This window comes from Zea mays, chromosome 5 (assembly GCF_902167145.1).
Source record: "Zea mays cultivar B73 chromosome 5, Zm-B73-REFERENCE-NAM-5.0, whole genome shotgun sequence".
NCBI lineage: Eukaryota > Viridiplantae > Streptophyta > Magnoliopsida > Poales > Poaceae > Zea > Zea mays.
The window spans coordinates 53,937,227-53,959,966 of record NC_050100.1 but is presented as its reverse complement, the minus strand read 5'-3'; the positions used below and the strand labels follow the sequence as shown (position 1 = coordinate 53,959,966).

Genomic DNA, 22,740 nt, shown 5'->3' with positions numbered 1-22,740 from the left:
ACTCCGTTTTTGGCGATTCATGCCAAAGGGGGAGAGAGAGTATGAGCTCAAAGCAAAAGGACCGCACCACCACCAATTTCAAAAATCTAGTTTTTCATAGAGTATTTTCAATTGGTATCTATCTTATTGTGTTCAAAAGGGGGAGAAAGCAACATTTCAAAAATTGTATATCAAAACCCTCTTGAACACTAAGAGGAGGATCTCATCTAGGGGGAGTTTTGTTAAGTCAAAGGAAAAGCATTTGAAACAGGGGGAGAAAATTTCAAATCTTGAAAATGCTTTACAAAATCTTATTTATTTACCTTTGACTATTTGCAAAAGAACTTTGAAAATGATTTACAAAACAGTTTGCAAAAACAAAACATGTGGTGCAAGCGTGGTCCAAAATGTTAAAAATGAAGGAGCAATCCATGCATATCTTGTAAAGTATTTATATTGGCTCAATTCCAAGCAACCTTTGCACTTACATCATGCAAACTAGTTCAACTATGAACTTCTATATTTGCTTTGGTTTGTGTTGGCATCAATCACCAAAAAGGGGGAGATTGAAAGGGAATTAGGCTTACACCTAGTTCCTAAATAATTTTGGTGGTTGAATTGCCCAACACAAACAATTGGACTAACTAGTTTGCTCTAGTGTATAAGTTATACAGGTGTAAAAGGTTCACACTTAGCCAATAAAAAGATCAAGTATTGGATTCAACAAAGGAGCAAAGGGACAACTGAAGGCACCTCTGGTCTGGGGCACCGGACTGTCCGGTGCACCACCGGACAGTGTCCGGTGCACCAGAGGACTCCAACTCAAACTTGCCACCTTCGGGAATTTCCAGAGGCGCTCCGCTATAATTCACCGGACTGTCCGGTGTACACCGGACAGTGTCCGGTGCTGCAAGGAAGAGCCGCCTCAGGAACTCGCCAGCCTCGGGAAAACGCAGCGGCTGCTCCGCTATAATTCACCGGACATGTCTGGTGTACACCGGACTGTCCGGTGCAACTCCGGAGCAACGGCTACTTCGCGCCAACGGCTACCTGCAGCGCATTTAATGCGCGCCAGAAGCGCGCAGAAGGCAGGCACGCGCGCGCTGGCACACCGGACATGGAACAGTACATGTCCGGTGTGCACCGGACATCCAGGCGGGCCCAGAAGACAGAAGCTCCAACGGTCAGAATCCAACGGCATTGGTGACGTGGCTGGCGCACCGGACATGTCCGGTGTACACCGGACTGTCCGGTGCACCATACGAGAGACAGCCTCCACCAACAGTCAAGTTTGGTGGTTGGGGCTATAAATACCCCAACCACCCCACCATTCATTGCATCCAAGTTTTCCAGCTTCCAACCACTATACAAGAGCTAGCATTCATTGCAAAGCACACCAAAAGAGATCAAATCCTCTCCCAACTCCATACAAAGCCTAAGTGACTAGAGAGAGTGATTTGTAGTGTTCATTTGAGCTCTTGCGCTTGGATCGCTTCTTTTTCCGCATTCTTTCTTGTGATCAAACACTCACTTGTAATTGAGGCAAGAGACACCAATTGTGTGGTGGTCCTTGCGGGAAGTTTGATTCCCAAGTGATTTGAGAAGAGAAGCTCACTCGGTCCGAGGGACCGTTTGAGAGAGGGAAGGGTTGAAAGAGACCCGGCCTTTGTGGCCTCCTCAACGGGGAGTAGGTTTGCAAGAACCGAACCTCGGTAAAACAAATCCGCGTGTCACACTCTTCATTTGCTTGCGATTTGTTTTGTACCCTCTCTCTCGCGGACTCGTTTCTATTTCTAACGCTAACCCGGCTTGTAGTTGTGTTTATATTTGTGAATTTCAGTTTTGCCCTATTCACCCCCCCTCTAGGCGACTATCACCCGCATCCACCGCACCACGCTTACCAACACCATCAGGAAGTACAAATCGTACCTCCCCCACTCCCACCACCACACCAGCAACATCAAAACCTCCCCCACGCCCCAAAGCAGGAAGACTTCGCCGATCAGCCGTATCGCGGAGTCATTCACATGATCACTGGGGGGTCCAGCACCGACTTCGACACAAAGCGGCAGAAGCGGGACCATTACCGCAGCATCAACCACGTCGCCATCACTGGCCCAGTCGTGTAGACAAAGTGGTCCCACGTACCGCTAACCTTCGACGCACGAGACGTCGACCTGCGCAGCGCCCCCCACATCGACGTCATGGTTATCAACTGCAGCGTGGCAGGCTGGGATCTGCACAAAGTCCTAGTCGACAATGGCAGTCAAGCAGACATCATCTTCCTCCATGCCTTCGACCGCATGGGCATAAGCCACAGCCTGCTCAAGCCTTCGGACAACCCGTTGTACGGCTTCGGCGGCAAGGGCACCTTTCCTGTCGGCAAAATAGAGCTGCCTCTCTCCTTCGGTGTAGCACCCAATGCCCGAAGTGAGCAAGTGACCTTCGATATTGTGGATATGGTATATCTGTACAACGCCATCATGGGCCGGGGCTCCATCAACAAGTTTGAGGCAGCTATTCACGGACTGTACCTGTGCATGAAGATACCAGGTCCGTTAGGCGCCATTGCGGTCTACGGCAATCAACAGACCGCACGCAACATAGAGCGGGACTTCGTCCCCGGGCAAAGAAACGTGCACTGCCTCACGGCCCAGCGCGAGGTCCCTGCGCCTGTCAGCCCAACCGACAAAGAGTACGACAAGGCACAGCTGCAGAGCAACGACGGGACCAAGACTGTCCCCTCGATCAGGCCACGCCCAAGCAGACAGTCACTATCAGCGAAGACCTCACTTCGCATGAAGAGGAGAAACTCCTCTGCTGCCTATCCAAGAATAAAGATGTCTTCGCCTGGTCAGCCCTCGACCTGGTCGGGCTCAGCCGATCCATAATTGAGCACAGCTTGGGAATTGACCCTAAGGTGAGACCGAAAAAGCAGCGGCTTCACAAAATGTGCGACGAGAAGACAGAGGCCACCAAGGCAGAGGTGCACCGCCTCCTGGAAGCCAAATTCATCGAGCCGGTGGCTTACCCCACGTGGCTCTCCAACGTTGTAATGGTGTAGAAAAAGAGCGGGAAGTGGCGAATGTGCATCGACTTCACCAGTCTCAACAAGGCCTGCCCAAAGGACAACTTCCCGTTGCCGCGGATCGACAAAATAGTCGATAGCGCGGCCGGGTGCGAAGTCATGTCACTCCTCGACTGCTTCTCCGGTTACCACCAGATATACATGAAGGAGGAAGACAAGGCTAGCACCAGCTTTATAACACCCTTCGGCACATATTGCTTCATCAGAATGCCGGAGGGACTCAAGAACGTCGGGTCCACCTTTTCCAGGCTTACCAAAACAGTGCTCGAAGGGCAAGTTGGCAGAAATATATTCAAATATGTGGACGACATCGTCGTCGCCAGCAAGAGCAAGGAGGACCATCTCGCCGACCTCGCCGAGACATTCACGAACATGCGAGACGCACGACTCCGCCTAAACCCGGAAAAGTGCGTCTTCGGCGTTCGCCAAGGCAGAATATTGGGCTACCTGGTATCACACCGCGGCATCGAGGCCAACCCAACCAAGATTCAGGCCATCATAAACATGACGCCTCCGCAGTCCGCCAGAGACGTCCAGCGCCTGACAGGCAGATTGGCCGCTCTCAACAGATTCATCTCCAGGTCCGCTGAGCGAAGTCTCCCCTTCCTCAAAACACTCTGTGGCGCAAAAGACTTCGCTTGGGGACCAGAGCAGGCAGCGGCCTTCGCCTCATTAAAACAGTACCTGTCGGAGCTGGCCGTCCTTACAAGCCCCGACTTCTCGCTCCCCCTGTTGCTCTATGTTGCGGCTTCGCCGCATGCGGTCAGCGCGGCACTGGTGCAGGAGCAGACAGTTGAGGGCGTGATCAGGCAGTGCCCAGTTTATTACGTCTCCGAAGTGCTGACACCGTCCAAATGTAACATGACAGAACTGGAGAAGATTGCCTACGCAGTCGTTATGTCTTCGCGCAAATTGCGCCATTATTTCGAAGCATTCAAGGTCCGAGTCACCTCAGACAGGGGACTCGGCGAATTGTTCAGAAACCCGGAGGCATCGGTGAGGATCGCCAAGTGGGCGGCCGAACTCTCCGGCTACCACATCAATTTCGAGCCCAGGACAGCCATCAAGTCACAAGTCCTGGCAGACTTCGTCGTCGACTGGACCGGGCCAATAACACAGCAGCCGGACCCGTCCGCAGAGAAGGTTTGGACGATCCATTGCGACGGCGCATGGTCCCATGCGGGGGCAGGCGCCGCTGCAGTCATCACCTCACCAGCCAGGGTCAAGCATAGATATGTAGCACGCCTCAGCTTCGCTCTGTAATCTGACAGATGCACAAATAACATAGCAGAATACGAAGCAGTCATCCTCGGCCTCCGCAAGCTGAGGGCCCTCGAGGTCACCACCTGCATCATCAAAACAGACTCCAAGGTAGTTGCCGGCCAAGTCGAGAAAGACTATGCAGCAAAGGACCCCGCACTTATGCAATACCTCGCGGCCATCCGAAGTCTCGAGAGACAATTCAAGGGATTCACCTTGCAGCATGTGGACCAGGCCAGGAACGAAGAGGCCGACGCATTGGCCAAGGCTGCCGCCAGAGGCGAGTCCCTGCCCTCCGACGTGTTCTTTCATGTCATCGGCACGCCAGCCGTCCGGAGCCCCGAAGGGCTCCAAATAACCAATGACAACGAAGGCCACCGCATAGTCAACCTTATCATGACCGGAGACTGGCGGGCACCAATAACCCTGTTCCTACAGGGGTACTATCATCCAACCGACATCAGTGAGGCCAAGCGCCTCAAACATCGAAGCTGAGACTTCGCACTGATTGAGGGCCAACTCTACAAGAAGGGGGTCAGTCAGCCAATGCTTAAATGCGTCACCGAAACCGAAGGCATCCAGATCCTACGCGAAGTCCACAGTGGCACGTGCGGCTCACACGCAGGGCCAAGGGCCCTAGCTGCTAAGGTGATCCGCCAAGGCTTTTACTGGCCCGCAATGATCTGCGTCGCAAATCGGGTCACAAGGTCCTGCGAAGCCTGCCAGAAGTTTTCTCCTCGATCAGGCAGCCCCTCGCAATTTACAAAGCTGATCGCCCACACATGGCCTCTCCAGCGCTGGGGCCTGGACATTGTCGGGCCCCTGCCCACGGCTCAGGGGAACCTTAAGTTCGCCTTCGTCGCTGTCGAGTACTTCACCAAATGGATCGAGGCAAGGGCTGTTTCCACAATAACATCAAAGACTGCCCAAAAATTCTTTTGGCAAAACATTGTTTGCCGCTTCGGAGTACCGTCCGAACTAACAGTTGACAACGGCAAGCAGTTTGACAGCCAAGACTTCAAGGATTTTTGCTTCTCTATTGGCACCAAGCTTGCCTTCGCCTCAGTCTATCACCCGTAGTCCAACGGAGTTGTGGAACGCGCCAATGGAAAAATCTTCACAGCTGTCAAAAAGATGCTCCTCGATGAAAAAGGGCAGGTGGACCGATTTATTACCCGAGGCGGTCTGGGCGCTGAACACGACTGAATGCAGGGCGACCGGGTTCACTCCTTTCCGCCTTCTATATGGATCGGAGGCCATGACCCCACAAGAAATAAAGCATGGGTCCCCGCGAACAGTTCCGTCAGTCGTCCCCGACGTGGACGAGCTCACTGCGAAGGATCTCATCGATGGAGACCGAGTCCTCGCCTTACAGGCTCTAAACAAATACCAAGCCCAGACAAAAGCATGGCGCGACCACGCAGTCATCCCGAGGGAATTCAGCGAAGGGGACCTCGTACTCATCCGAACAGCTCGGACAGAGTCCAGGGGCAAGCTGGAGCCCAAGTGGGAGGGCCCCTTCATTGTCAAGACGAAAGCTTCCCCCAGCGCTTACAGGCTCGCAACGCCAAACAATGAAGACCTGGAGCACTCCTAGAACATCGACAATCTCCGCAAATTTTTTGTTTGACTCATCAGGGCCGATTCGCCCTTGTAATTCGTAAAAACAATTTTATTCTGGCCCGCACTCTTTTCCTCCGGGGGGTGAGGTTTTTAACGAGGCGGAGCCATGTAATATACAAGTGAAAAATCCCCCGCAAAAACATGCGTCGAAAAAAGACCGCGACGACGGTCTTCGACATTCGACCAATACAAAGTCACCGCGAGGCTCAGCGCTAGCCACCCCCGCGTGCGACAACTCCGTGCAGAAGTCGCCTAAGGGTGCAGCCGGACCAGCACAACAAGTGCGAAAAACCGAAGTCTACCGCGAAGACTACCCGCGCAGAAGTCGCCTAAGGGTGCAGCCGGGCTAGCACAACAAGTGCGAAAAACCGAAGTCTACCGCGAAGACTATCCGCGCAGAAGTCGCCTAAGGGTGCAGCCGGGCTAGCACAACAAGTGCGAAAAAACCGAAGTCCACCGCGAAGACTACCCGCGCAGAAGTCGCCTAAGGGTGCAGCCGGGCTAGCACAACAAGTGCGAAAAACCGAAGTCTACCGCGAAGACTATCCGCGCAGAAGTTGAAGGATTACGGGGAGGCTACGCTAGCGCAAAACAAAAATTTTCATCCCCATAATACCAAGAACTACTGCGGTTATAGGTCATGGAATTACCACTAGACGCGCAGAGCAGCGGAAGACGTCTCGATGTAGACGAACGCGTCGAGCAGTGCCGTGCAGTCGCCGGCGTCCTTCACGTCCTCGCACGGTTCGTCCAAGTGCTCCAGATGTAGCACCTCCGAGGTATCCACACGTACAGGGAGGAAGCGCCGCGTACCGAACTGCTAGGTTCGCGACGGCGGCTTGGCGAGGGCGAGAGGTGGGCGGCGGCTGTTAGTTCGCTGGTGGCGAATTAGGTTATCTTTAACCGCGCCCCCGCCCCTCATTATATAGGCGTTATGGTGGGCTTCTGATGCCGAGGCCCATCATTAACCCTAAAGCCCAGTCTAATTTCGGATCTAATCCGAATTAGGCTTCCTTCCCCTTAAGTGTGTGACCCTATAGGTTCACGTACAAATAGACATAGCCCGAGTACTCTTACTTGGCCCAATAATTGACAGCGGCCTCTAGCAAGACATGTCAACTCCTATGTGTACGTAAAGATCATATCAGACGAACCATTGCGACATTAAGTACATGTTGTTCCCTTTGTCTCACGATATTTGGTCTGGCTCTAAGCTGACCTCTCTTTCTCGATACTGTGAATTGGAATCCTTTCAATGGTTAACTCTTAACCCTAGCACGGCCATGCATTTCTTGATCCAATCACTCGAGGGGCCCAGAGATATCTCTCTCACAAAGAGAGGGACAAATTCCATCTTGACTGACCATGCCTCATAGCATGCTTCCTGACAAACCCAAAACTACCTTTATAATTACCCAGTTACGGGATAGCGTTTGATAGTCCCTAAGTAAGTCAATTCACATCTTGAGAACATGCGACAATCTCAGGTCTAAGGATACAGTATTCATGTTGCAAGAAGAGAACTATATTACAATATCTCACGTTGGGTCGGTCCAGCCTCATGTCATACATGCGCCCACATTATTAATTTAACATCTCCATGTTCATGACTTGTGAAATGTAGTCATCAACTAATACATGTGCTAGTCATCGACTCTGACTAGGGACATCATTTAGAATAACCATATAAGTAAAGAATCTCACAAACAATTCACATAATTGCTAATCAATACAAGGTGCCTTCCATGGATATTCAATTAAGCAATATATATATCATGGATACAAAGAAATATGCTCATCTCTATGATTATCTCTAGGGCATATTTCTAACAGTCTCCCACTTGCACTAGAGTTAATCTAGAAGATATCTAATACCCATAGATCTCACGTGTGCCTCATGCTTAGGTTGTGGAAGAGGTTTTGTCAAAGGATCAGCAACATTCAAATCCGTATGTATTTTGCATATCTTTATCTCACCCCGCCTAATGAATTCCCGTATGAGGTGAAACTTCCGCAGTACGTGTTTGTTTTTCTGGTGGTTCCTTGGCTCCTTAGCTTGCGCAATAGCCCCATTGTTGTCACAGTAGAGGTTCAATGGGCTAGATGCATTAGGAAACACACCAAGCTCGATGAGGAACTTCCTTATCCAAACACCTTCCTTCGCAGATTCAGAAGCTGCAATGTACTCGGCTTCTGTTGTAGAATCAGTCACAGTCTCCTGTTTGGAACTCTTCCAACTAACAGCACCACCATTTATTGTGAACACAAAACCTGATTGCGATTTTAACTCGTCTGGGTCAGTTTGGAAGCTAGCATCGGTGTAACCAGTTACAACGAGCTCCTCCTTACCCCCATATACCAGGAACATATCTTTAGTCCTTCTTAAGTACTTAAGAATGCCTTTTACCGCTGTCCAGTGATCCTCACCTGGATCAGCCTGGTATCTACTCGTAGCACTTATCATGGCATACATGATTGATCCAATCGCTGAGGCGTATGGTACCTTACTCATGCGCTCTCGCTCATTAGCCGTCGCAGGACATTGCATCTGGCTAAGGTGTTTACCATGTGACATAGGTATGAAACCTTTCTTGGACTGTTCCATGTTGAACTGTTTCAAAACCTTGTCAATGTACGTATCTTGACTTAATCCTATAAGCCTCTTCGACCTATCTCTATAGATCCTTATGCCCAAAATATATGCTGCTTCCCCTAAGTCCTTCATAGAAAAACTCTTTTTCAGTGAAGCCTTGACGGACTCCAGCATAGGAATGTCATTCCCAATCAATAATATGTCATCCACATACAAGATCAGAAATACAACAGCGCTCCCACTTTCCTTCTTGTAAACACAAGCTTCTTCTTCATTCTGATGAAAACCAAGCCCTTTGATCACTTCATCAAAACGAATGTTCCAACTCCGAGATGCTTGCTTCAACCCATAAATGGATTTCTGAAGTTTGCATATCTTTCCAGCATTGATCGGATCGACAAAACCCTCGGGATGTATCATATACACGTCCTCATCTAGGTTTCCATTAAGGAAAGCTGTTTTGACATCCATCTGCCAAATCTCATAATCGAAATATGCGGCAATAGCTAGAATGATCCGAATAGATTTAAGCATCGCTACTGGCGAGAATGTCTCGTCATAGTCAACTCCTTGAACTTGTCGAAAACCCTTTGCAACAAGTCGAGCCTTATAGATGTGAACATTTCCATCCATGTCTTTCTTCTTCTTATAGATCCATTTGCATTCTATAGGTCTAACACCATCAGGCGGGTCAACCAAGTTCCAAACTTGATTTTCTCCCATGGAATCTATCTCGGATCTCATGGCGACATGCCATTTCTCGGAATCTGGGTCCATCATCGCTTCTGAATATGTTGCAGGTTCGTCGTTGTCTAACAACAACACTTCCCCATTGCCCAACAATAGCACTTCTCCTCGTGCCTCGCGAAGCCTTGCTGACCTTCGTGGTTGTGGTGGTGATTCTCTTGCCATAGACGTCTCAACTTGTTCTGCTTCATTAGCATCACTTGTTGAATCTTGTCCCACTGGCTCATCCTGAACTTCTTCAAGATACACCTTTTGTTTACTTTTCTCTCTTTTGAGAAACTCTTTCTCTAAGAACACACCGTTCCGGGCGACAAACACTTTGCCCTCTGACCGGTGGTAAAAGTAATATCCTAAAGTTTCCTTTGGATATCCCACGAACATGCACTTGTCCGATTTTGGAGTGAGTTTATCCGACTGTAGTCGCTTGACGTAAACCTCACAACCCCAAATCTTCAGAAAAGACAAGCTGGGAGTCTTCCCAGTCCACATCTCATATGGTGTCTTAACTACGGACTTAGACGGTACCCTATTTAGTGTGAAAGCTGCTGTTTCTAGAGCGTATCCCCAAAACGACAAAGGTAGGTCCGACTGGCTCATCATTGATCGAACCATATCCAATAAAGTCCGATTACGTCGCTCAGACACGCCATTCCTCTGAGGCATTCCAGGCGGCGTAAGCTGTGGAACAATTCCACAACTCTTTAGATGATTGCTAAACTCATGACTCAAATATTCACCACCACGATCTGATCGCAGTGCTTTAATTTTCTTGCCACGCTGATTTTCTACTTCATTCTGAAACTCTTTGAACTTTTCTAAGGATTCAGACTTGTGTTTCATTAAGTAGACATACCCATATCTACTAAAATCATCAGTGAAGGTTATGAAGTATTGGAATCCTCCCCTAGCTGCCGTACTCATTGGTCCGCACACATCAGTATGTATGAGTTCCAATAAATCTAACGTCCTCTCCGGTAAACCCGTGAAGGGCGCCTTGGTCATCTTACCAAGTAAGCAAGCTTCACATGTCTCGTATGATTCAAAATCAAACGAAGTTAAAAGCCCATCAGAATGAAGCTTCTTCATGCGATTCTCACTTATATGACCCAAACGACAGTGCCACATGTAGGTAGGACTTAAATCATTAGGCCGAGGCCTTTTAGCACTAATATTACAGATAGGTGCATCATCAAGATTTAAAATGAATAACCCATTCATAATGGATGCAAAAGCCACAAACATGCCATTCTTAGAGATCACACAACCATTGTTTTCACTCGCAAATGAATAACCATCCTTCATCAAACACGAAGGAGACATAATGTTTCGACTCATACTAGGAACTAGATAACAATTATTTAACTCCAAAATAAATCCTGATGGGAGGTGGAGTTGCATCGTCCCGACGGTCAACGCAGCAACTCTTGCATTATTGCCTACCCGGAAATCAACTTCTCCTCTTTTCACGCTTCTACTTCTTATCATTCCCTGCATCGAATTGCAAATATGGGCAACCGATCCGGTATCAAATACCCAAGAATTAATATAAGAATCAGCAAGAAAAATTTCTGTAATGTGAATAGCAAGTGTACCTGCTGCGGCTGTACCCTTACCGCCGCGATCCTTAATAGAGGCCAAGTACTGCTTGCAATTCCTTTTCCAGTGACCAAGTTCTTTGCAATAAAAGCACTCTGCATCTGCAGCTGGTCCAGCCTTGGGCTTTTGATTTGGCTTGGATACTGTATCCTTTGCCTTGCCCTTCTTCTTTTGAGACTTACCCTTCTTCTTAAAGTTGGGTTTGTTTTGGACCGCCATCACATGGCCGCTGCTGCCAGCGCTTTTCTTTATGTCCCCCTCTGCAGTTTTCAGCATGCCACATAGTTCATTGAGGCCCCTCTCCGCCCCATGCATATGGTAGTTCGTGATGAAGTTTCCATAGCTGGGCGGAAGAGATGCCAAAATGAAGTCAGTGGCCAACTCTTGGCTTATTGGGAAGCCTAGCTTCTCCAACCTCTGACTGTAACCAACCATTTTGATTACATGTGGCCCAACTGCTGCGCCTTCTGCTAGCTTGCATTCCAGAAAGGCTTTGGACACATTGAACCTTTCAGTCCTAGCCTGAGTCTGGAACATATCCTTGAGCGCCACGATCATATCGTACACCTCATGGTTTGTCTCAAACTGCATCTGGAGCTCAGGCTCCATGCAAGCAAGCATTAGGCAACTCACTTCAAGATTAGCATCCATTGCTTTCTTGTAAGCGGTTTTAGCTGCAGCAGTTGCATTTTCACCAGGATCCTCTGGCAGTGGGGAGTCTAGAACGTCTTCCTTTTTTTCAGCCCTGAGAACAATTCTCAGGTTACGGATCCAATCCGTATAGTTTGTTCCATTTAACTTATCCTTTTCAAGAATTGATCGCAAAGTAAATGTTGGTGTGCTAGGTGCCATCTACAACAAAATAATGCAAAATACTAAGACAAAAATATCCATGACAGAGTAAATCATATTAAACATTTAATAGTCTACTCTCACTAAAATCAATATCCCTCGATTGATACTTAGTGATTCAGAACCCACAACTAACAAGTCTACTAGTGAGCTTTAGCATCACCGCTAGAAGACAAGGTAGATCGGTAAGCAACTCCTTGCTAATCATATCATATATATGACTCCTGTTGTTGGGTGACATCTCTATGTCTCGGCTCCCAACCTTATGCCTCAAAGTCCTTAACCATTAAGCTGACTTTGTTTAAGTTAACCAACCCTTTCTGCAGTTCGTATCCGATACAAACCTATCTAGTCAAGGAAAACTGGTGGCACCCTAATTTCATAGACCCACCACCAATTGTACAAGACTTATGATAGTGCAAGGTTTGGAGAGGCATTAAAGCTTAAACATTTATGAGGGATCGTCCTACTTATAACATCGCACGCAAGGACATATATGCAATATAAACAAGTAGAACAATAAGAATGGCATTCACACAACAGTTGTGATTCGGTATGGCTTGTTTTCACATGGTGATCTCCATCTCCAATAATCTGTCCATCATGATGATCTCCATCTCCATGATATAGGTATGCCATCCTCCAGGTGATGAGTCCTTCAAGACCTATCTAACGTATGCTGGTAAACAAATTACATATACGCTTTGGATCATCACATGTTGACACGCAGGTCATTACATTAAATTTGGACAATACATGTGGCTCCAGCCGTATTGCCCTGGTCACGACACGCAGGTCATGAATAATTTGTCAACATGCATCACATACACATAATAGCCATACCGATCACATGTCCTGCAAAAACAGGTTAGACAAACACGTTTCTATACGTTCGCCACTACAGCAGATAGCCACGGCGGTCCCAGGATTCCATGCATCGTATGTATGGAAATTCCACTGGAAATCTCATGCGGTTGATCAAATCAACCCAAATCCGAGACTTTCGACCCGAAGAAGATTACACTCATGACATCGATCTGTTGCGTCAATCTGCTGGTTGTGTACGCAGTTAGCCCCGATGGTGATTCCAGCCGGTAGGGGCAAGTCGCGCATACAACAGAGAAGGACGAACTGATCTCTCCAGTCATATCCGATGTAATCTACTTCAATCCTTTATAACCAATTGATCTAATCAAACCGTGCATCAAGTAGATCCATCTCATGAACCTAGATCCAGACCTAAAACTTACGCAGAACCTCCTCTGATACCACTGAAGGATTACGGGGAGGCTACGCTAGCGCAAAACAAAAATTTTCATCCCCATAATACCAAGAACTACTGCGGTTATAGGTCATGGAATTACCACTAGACGCGCAGAGCAGCGGAAGACGTCTCGATGTAGACGAACGCGTCGAGCAGTGCCGTGCAGTCGCCGGCGTCCTTCACGTCCTCGCACGGTTCGTCCAAGTGCTCCAGATGTAGCACCTCCGAGGTATCCACACGTACAGGGAGGAAGCGCCGCGTACCGAACTGCTAGGTTCGCGACGGCGGCTTGGCGAGGGCGAGAGGTGGGCGGCGGCTGTTAGTTCGCTGGTGGCGAATTAGGTTATCTTTAACCGCGCCCCCGCCCCTCATTATATAGGCGTTATGGTGGGCTTCTGATGCCGAGGCCCATCATTAACCCTAAAGCCCAGTCTAATTTCGGATCTAATCCGAATTAGGCTTCCTTCCCCTTAAGTGTGTGACCCTATAGGTTCACGTACAAATAGACATAGCCCGAGTACTCTTACTTGGCCCAATAATTGACAGCGGCCTCTAGCAAGACATGTCAACTCCTATGTGTATGTAAAGATCATATCAGACGAACCATTGCGACATTAAGTACATGCTGTTCCCTTTGTCTCACGATATTTGGTCTGGCTCTAAGCTGACCTCTCTTTCTCGATACTGTGAATTGGAATCCTTTCAATGGTTAACTCTTAACCCTAGCACGGCCATGCATTTCTTGATCCAATCACTCGAGGGGCCCAGAGATATCTCTCTCACAAAGAGAGGGACAAATTCCATCTTGACTGACCATGCCTCATAGCATGCTTCCTGACAAACCCAAAACTACCTTTATAATTACCCAGTTACGGGATAGCGTTTGATAGTCCCTAAGTAAGTCAATTCACATCTTGAGAACATGCGACAATCTCAGGTCTAAGGATACAGTATTCATGTTGCAAGAAGAGAACTATATTACAATATCTCACGTTGGGTCGGTCCAGCCTCATGTCATACATGCGCCCACATTATTAATTTAACATCTCCATGTTCATGACTTGTGAAATGTAGTCATCAACTAATACATGTGCTAGTCATCGACTCTGACTAGGGACATCATTTAGAATAACCATATAAGTAAAGAATCTCACAAACAATTCACATAATTGCTAATCAATACAAGGTGCCTTCCATGGATATTCAATTAAGCAATATATATATCATGGATACAAAGAAATATGCTCATCTCTATGATTATCTCTAGGGCATATTTCTAACAGAAGTCGCCTAAGGGTGCAGCCGGACTAGCACAACAAGTGCGAAAAACCGAAGTCTACCGCGAAGACTATCCGCGCAGAAGTCGCCTAAGGGTGCAGCCGGACTAGCACAACAAGTGCGAAAAATCGAAGTCTACTGCGAAGACTATCCGCGCAGAAGTTGCCCGAGGGCACAGCCGGATGAAGCGTAACAAAAGCAAAAACGACCACACCAAACTGTCCGCGCCAAGACCGACTATATGCGCACCAGTCCAGCATAACAAATACACCTGACCAAGTACATAACGCCTTCGCGAGCATAGCCGAATGTGCGAGGGCACACAACTTCATCATACAAGCCTTTACACATGTACAAGCGAGGGCATCACACTCTACATCGGCTCAACCTTCGGAATAATTCCCATCTCCCTATAGTTAAATAACATTATCCTAAGCTCCTCACTCGCAAAAAGACTTCGCAATTCCCCTCACCTGTGCTCACAGCGGCTGGCAAGGACAACAGTTCCTGCCGGCCAGCCCTACTCACACGAAGCCGACCGCCCTCCGCCCCACTCACTCTACGCTTCGCAACCGCCCTTCGCCGCCTGCGCCCAGTACTCGCACTAGGCACGTCTTCTGTATCCGCAGCGTGCGGTGAAGCCTCCGCCGCTGCCACATCCAAGGCCGCAAAGTAGTCCAAATCCTCCTCCGACGACTCCTCAGTCCACTCAACCGAACTCCCAGAGTCAGCAAAATCAGAAAACTCAGATACAAACCCATCCGATTTATTACCATCATCCACGGTCGAAGCCGCCAAAAAATTAGTAGTGGCGGTTGCGTGCGCAGGCCCAAAATCTTGAACCTGCGCAGCAACCAAAATTCAGCAACATATCCAAAATTCCCTAACTACCCACACCCACTACGCCACCTGCGAAGACCCAGCCATCGCGGGAGCCTCCGCCGTCGCCTCCGCTGTCGCCTCCGCCGCCACCGTCGCAGGATCCTCAACCCTTGGCGCAGCGGCTACGGGGGCATCAGGAGCGCCTTCGGCGGTCTCTGGGGGCGGGCCTCCGCCGGGCTCCAGGGCGACCTCGGACACAGCCTCCGCCGGGTTCGACTCTGGGTCAGGCAGCGCGCTGTTCAATGCCCCAAAGTCATCCACCCTCTCGCCACGCGCCGCCTGAGACACAGCACACAAATTCAGCAAACCCATACATAGCCCACATCCAACAAACATCAAACAAAAGCCAAACGCTACCTGAGCCCTCGCTGTCTCGGCCCGCTCCCTGACCACCTCTCGACCGTGCGGGCCCCACATCCGGTCGTAGATGGCTCCGGCGGATTCCTTCACTATAGGGTCCTCAACATTGTAGATATCTCGCTCGAAATCCTCATCAGCTTGGTCGAAGACCTCATAGTGTCGGCACCCTTCGCGAGAGAGCACGTTCATCGCCCCCTCGCAGGTGACCAGGGAGGCATAAGACATAAACCCCTCCACGATAGTGGGGAGTGCCTGCAACTCCTCCTGTACCCACTCTAGGCAGCGAAGTCCGGGCTCTCGGTCCGGCACTTCGAAGTCAGCGGTCCGCGCGCCCAGCTCATGGTATGAATCCATAAGCTGTTTGCGCGTCCGCTCAGCCTCCGTGCGCGTCGCGGCCTCGGCCCTCTCCACACGGCTCTGCAGGGCGCTGAGCCGCTCCTCTAACTGCTCGGCGCGCTCCTTGGTAAGACTGCCCTCCACCCGTGCCAAATCGGCCTCCGCCAGCGCAGCCTGCGCCTTGGCGAGGGCCTCATTGGCCTCCCTCCTCTCCTCCGCCAGTTGGCGCCGGAGGTCAGTCTTCTCCCCCTCCAGCGTGGCCACCTTGTCCGCCAGCTTGCGGCACTTACTGTCGGCGGCCGATTTTTCCCGGACGGCGTCAGCATGTTGCATCCGAAGTCTCTCGACTTCGGCAGACACAACTGCCGTGAGGGCCCCCGACGCCGCACGGTCTACGAAGTCAGCCGCCTGTAAAACACACGTAAGACTGCGGCCCCAACGAAGCCGATCTAAAAAAACCCCCGAAGTCTAGCTCAACGTACCTGACTTAGTGCCTCCTTCATCTCCTTCAGCCAGCGGGACACAGCGCCCGCCTCGTCCCTGACAGCAGCGAGTGCCGGCATCTCGCCGCCGGCACTAAGAGCACCGCCCTTCGCCTTTGGCACTACGGCAGCCGCCGTGGTCGCCGCGGCAGGCGCAACAATAACAAGTTGGCCTTCGTCCGACCCTGCGACGTATCAACGAATTACAAAAAAAATCGAGCCAACGGCTTACCACCAAGATAGTCGTCCACACTAATATCGGTGGCGAAGTCGGCGACGCGCTTGCCCGGCGACGGCAACCCACGGGCCGCCTTCGCGACCTCCGGCACCCTGCTGGACGTCGGCACAGCCTTCGCAGATTTGGAACCACCTACGACAGCCGCAGCCTCCGGCGCCTTGCTAGATGCAGGGACGGCCGACGGCGGCTTGCCTCCACCGAGGGCAGCAGCCTTCGCAGCCCCTCGCTGCCTCTTCGGCCTGGCTTCATGAAGCCTGACGACCTCCTGGCGCTTCTGTGCAGCTCCCTGGCGATCCTTGTCCATCACTGCCGACACAACAACAGCAATATTCTGCCCGTAAGGAAACACTTTCCATTCACGAATCATGCGAGATGTAAAAAAGTCTTCGCCGGCCGCGCGGGGGATATGAACATTCCTAGGCCACCAACCCCCGGTAACCCTCAGCATCTGTGCCGAAGACTCCCGGAGCTCGGGCGAAGACATCCTTCCCCCCGGGGCCGCGCATGTCCTCATCAATTCTCTAGCAAAACCATCGGAAACCCCAAGTCCTCCCATAGCAGTACATAGTTTCCTCTTCTTAGAGGACGGGGCGGCCGCCGGCGCAGGGTCGTCTCCAGACTCTACCACCGGTTTCTTCCCGCGACGGTCCACATCGTCTTGGCCGGGATAACCGTTATATGGCAGTCGATTCAATTCAAAAACCCTGTTCAAATGGTCATTCGACCCGCGGATATCCCAGCTACGCTGGCCCTCTGTCCTCGGCATGTACCGACCAACGATCCGCACCGCCCCATCCTCCGCCTCACGCACAAAGGCGGCCGGATCGCGGCTTTGCAGATCCAGCGCGAAGGCAGGACTTCGCACCAGCTTGCCACCATGGGAAGGCATCTGGCGAGGGCACACTTCGCCCAATGCCCAGCCATGCGCCAAAGGCCATACCCCGTACGCCACAAATTCTTCAACCAAATCGCGCCCACTGCTCAGGCCGGCGGCGCACCGAAGGGCCCCTTCGTCTGCATCCTCCTCCACCACTTCAAAGGGCGGGTACGCTGAGTAAAAATGCGAGCACATCTCGGACACGGGGAGCCCCTACTGGTCTTCGACGGTACCCTCCGCGACGTAGAACCAAAACTCATTCCAATTGCCCCACTTGTTGCGGGCGCAAGGAACCAACTCGACTACCTCCATCGTGGTCTTGCCGGTCTTCGGCGTAAACGTACAGGACCCAAACTGGGCAACTTCATCTCCAATCATCCTCTTCTGCCAGTGCAGGCAATAGTACTTCGCAAAGACTTCGACTGATGGCTGTCCGCCGTACGAAGTCGTCGCCCAGACATACTTCGACAGAGCCACCACGGCATTCGGAGTCAGCTGATGGATCTGAACGTTAAATCTGCGCAGGACTTCTCCAACAAATCGGTGCGCAGGCAGGCGGAGACCGGCGGCGAAGAACGCCTCGAACACAACCAACTCGCCTTCGGGCTCGGGGACTTCCTCCGTCCCCGGGACACGAGCGACTCCGCCGCCAAAGTAACCCAGCCGTTGCATATCTTGCACGCGGACCGACGACATCCGCGACACACCAAAATCCACCGTATCGCCGGCGCGCAACTCCTCCGCCGCCAAAGTACTCAGCGTTTCCTCAGACGACGCATCGGCCGGCGGCGTAGCGGCAGCAGAAGAAGAAGAGGTCGGCATCGCTACGTACCGTCGGCGGCGGCGGGCGGTCTGCTTCACTCGAGCCAGATCTCCGGCGAACAAGAGCAAGGAGGGCAGACGAGCAGCAAGACGGTGGAAAAGGTGGCTAGGGTTTTCACGGAGCGTGGAAAGTGAAGTTCAAAATGCGCCGACCCCCGCCCCGGCCCCTTTTATACACAGGACGCGGCGCTTCGGGAAACCCGAAGTCCAACAGTACGGTGTCAATCAACGGTCATGTCAAAAAACCCCGCGGAACCACTTCGAGCGAGGGCAGCGTCTCCGCCATCTAGCGACGTCTTCGGCACCAGATGACTTATTCGAACTGGTCCCTCGGAGGGCAAATGTTGGGGCGAAGGCAAAGACGCCACCCTTCGCTCGAGGCCTTCGCTGCAGTCGTTGGTCCAACGGAGACAAAACGGGCGGGGACACCCTTCGCCCCATACGACATCAGACGAAGGCCTGCGACGAGGTCATCCCACCGTGCGGCCTCGTCCAGCTTGGAGGCCCACATGTGATCCGGCCCATTGTAACGGGCCCTGCGTGGCCGCTGCGTGTTACGTGCCTAATTTGTAAAGGCATCCCTGTAATTACAGTCTGTAACCCTGCTTTATGGGAATATTCTGGGGATAACCTAGGTGTCTGAGGGCACATGCGTCCTTAACACAAGACGCTGGGCGCTCAGATACCTATAAATACCCCGCACAGTGCCCGTGAGAGGCTAGATTAACAGAGCTATTGCCATCTTGCGCGTGAACCCTATTAACGTCACTTCACACCCCCGTTGGATCACCTTGCACCAGAGAGAAAGTTCCAACACTTGAGCAAGCGTCTAAACATTTTAGGTTCCAGCGGCAACATCTGCATCGAGGATTGCTAAGGGTGGGTGTTGCAGCTGATGGCCGTGACCTGCGTCTCCCTGACTGACAAGATGGAGGAGACCCTCATGACCTGACCTTCTTCCTGGACCTACAGGCAAGGCAATTAGAACACTACTTGCCATGCATACATATCATTATGGATATATGTTTAGTCCCAATAATAATTATGACTCTCATGAGTTCTTTCTTAATTAATCAAGGCAGATGAACATTGATTGATTATTGTTGATTGCACGTCATTGCAGGTTGACAACACCAGCAGATACAACTGCTTCGAGCCTAGGACAATCGTATTATGGAGATTATCAACCTGATGGCGCTCAACTGGCAACCCGGTCGTATTCGATTGTTAATACATTCAATAAACAAACATCTACAACTCTTACAAATTTGTACAGTTAGTTTACATTTTCTTTTTTGGTGGGGGGACAATTTTGTTTAGAGTCTAGGATATTTATGCTTCAGTGCAATTCCTGGGAGATTTGAGCACTGAAGCAAAAATACCCTAGACTCTAAACAAAATTGTCCCCCACCAAAAAAGAAAATGTAAACTAACTGTACAAATTTGTAAGAGTTGTAGATGTCAAGTCCTTGAAATTTAAACATGCATCATTATTAAAGGTCTACCATGAGATATATGAAAACCGTTGCAACGCACGGGCACGATCCTAGTTGTTTATGAAGAGGAAAGGTCATGATAAATTTCCAAGGTTTCAAATATTCTAAAAACACTATTATAGATACTTTTATTTCTTTATTTTATTATTTTATTTTATTATTTTATTTTATTTTATTTTTATTTTTTTTGTATTACCAATTTTGGGTTTTACAAGACGATTGTAGAATGATTTTTGTTACAAACACAGTAAATTAAATTTAGGTTTTTTCCTGGAGAGAAACTACTCGATATGCTCTAAGCGCACCGCATGCATGTCCATCCATCCATGTATATACCCGAATGTTACAAGATTAATATTTAACCGGCTTAACTGGTGAGCAAAACGTGTTTTTAATGAAACAGAAAAAAAGGAATTGATGTCATCGTGAAATTAAAAGGAAAGAAAAAAAACCTCGACATTTCAGTCCACAGGAATGAGCAACTCGATTACAACGATTTAGGTCGAAATTAAATTTATCTAACTGGATACTCACTTCTAATATTATTTGGCCATCCAACAAAAATAAAGACTGTATAGTAACTATTTCTAGCACTCGACAAACTTGATGTTGGTCTTGTTCATTCGGTAGCAGGGTAACCATCTGTGACTTCAAAGCACAACCACCTCTCATCACGTTGCATGCATTGCCTGTAAAATGGAAGGAAAATGATTTATATCATCATACATGTTAGTCTTGTTCAAAGCATTGCTCAAGCACATATATGTCTAGATTGTAACTATTTCATTATTTAAAAGACAAGATTCAAGGCTATTTAGATTCTTAGACCAAAACAATGACGGATATAGTTTATACAAATTGGATATGGGTTAGATATATATTATAAGCAATGGTCCATGGATGCTAGCTCGCTGGACCCTTTTACTGGCATGCATTATTCAGTAGAAAAATTTAGGGTCCCAACAATTTGGATCAAAACACATGGCTTGATTGAATTTATATATGTAGATATCCATGAAGTAAAGTCAAATAACAGTCCATGAATTCAAAGTTAAGCATACATAGATACCTCGTGATATCTTTCCAGGTGCGCGGCTGCAGCCCTGGCATAAGCTCTTGAAGGATGTCGGTCATAAGTTTGTCACGTTGCTGTACTGTCACGAACTTAGGTTCCATGCCTATGGGAACCCTCGTCCGCGTCCTACCGGCGGCGATCTCGATCGCGACGTCGGAGAGGCGGCCCACGGCGTCAACGCGCACCTCATCAGCATAGCAGCATCGCCACTCGAACACCGCCAGCTTGGGTGCGCGTAAGTGGAACAAAGAGTATTTGGTGAACAAGGCCGAGCCGTGCCCGCCGCACGTGAACATGAGCGGCTCCGATGGCGATACAGTATAGCTACACCGCCGGCATGACATGCGGAGAGTCCTCAGGTCATCTGCGAGCACGGTGATGGCGGCTTTGGTGTCATCCGCGCTCACGCTGACCTCGGTGAAGCGGAGGTGTTTGAGGCGAGGCATGGTGTCCGACGAGATGGTCATACTGGCAGCAAGGGTGCAGTTGCCGATGTGCAGGTCCTCCAGCGACGGGAACACGGTGACGGCGAGCGGGAAGTCCTTGCGAACCACCGTGTGCCCATGCAGCGTAAGGGACCGAAGGACGTTGACGCCGGGGCCGTGGATGCGCGGCGGCCTCACGGCAAAGCAGAACGGCTGCACCTCCAACTCGACCGTAGCCGGCGGCAGCTCGACGGACCAGTCGCCGGCTGCGTCCGCGACAAGTGAGGAGGAGAAGGACTCGGCGCCCATGTGGGGGGCGAGCTCCAGCTTCGTGGCGTTGGCGAGCGCGATGAACTCGTCTACGTACCGGCATTCCATGGCCACGTCCTTTCTGTAGACCAGACGAAGATTCTTGATAGTGTAGTCTGCTGCTGTGCCGTGGCACCGGCGGCGGAGCGTCCGCGCCATGCTCTGGACGCGCTCCTCGCTCGGCGTTTCCATGGACAAATCCTTGTGCACAGGATACGACAAGTAGAAGATCAGGTCTGGGAGTTGTTGGGAGAGGAGGCGCTGCCACGATGTTGAAACCGAAACCGTTCTCATGAGAGTATATAAGGGCACAGGGAGAGGATGTGGACGAGAACGTCGTCCGGCAGCTTGCTGATATGGTCCTCCGCAGCCGCCGTCGTTTGGTTCTCCATTGAAATTTTGGTCGTTTGAGAGTGAAAGGAAATATGAACGTGGCTACCACGGGTTCGTGTTAATATAGGCTGAATCGCTAATCTAGCCGACAAACTTGATCTTCTCCTCTGCAGTTCAACAACCTGACGCTGAATCGTTTCTGTTGCCGATCTCTGCGGGACGCGAGCGGCTTTGGCCCCTGCCCAATGCCCTGGCCCGCCGTGTGGCGGATCCGCGGCAGAGGAAACACGCCGACCGAGCCCTTGCTTGACGATGCCCTCCCAAGCACCCAGGGTGTATACCGAAGCTTCTACGTTGCTTTTCTCGGCTAGAACTCCCGCGGCGGCGCGCGATTTTACCCTTGGCGTTGTGGTGGCGTATAGGGGGGTTGCGTGGTGGTACGGAACGATGTCTGCGTGCGGCTACGTATTTATGGAGGGCCCGGTTTGTTACAGGGTCGAGATACTCGGGCGAAATCCAAACAACCTGGATTGGATTGCCCGGGGTTTGTTCCGTCGCGCGCGCAGGGAAGATAATCCTGACGAGAATGGCCCACACGCAGGGAGCGAGTGTGGCGTATGGTGGCTTGTCGGGCGGGCCCGCGCGGCAGGAGCCCCAGTGCAACGGGCGTGGAGGGACGGGCTACGTTCGGCCGGATCTGGGCTGTGGCGCAGAGAAAAGCGAGAGTGGGCCGCACGGGGTAGAAACCAAGTTGGACCGGCCGTGGAGGAGAACGGCCCAGCCGTGTTTTCTCCTTTTTCTTTTCTATATTATTTTCTCATTTCT

General features: G+C 50.5%; 1 pseudogene; it reads right to left on the bottom strand.

The window, feature by feature from the left end:
* Positions 1-20,277: 20,277 nt before the first annotated feature.
* On the bottom strand, positions 20,278-21,974 carry LOC118472010 (uncharacterized; annotated as a pseudogene).
* Positions 21,975-22,740: the final 766 nt, after the last annotated feature.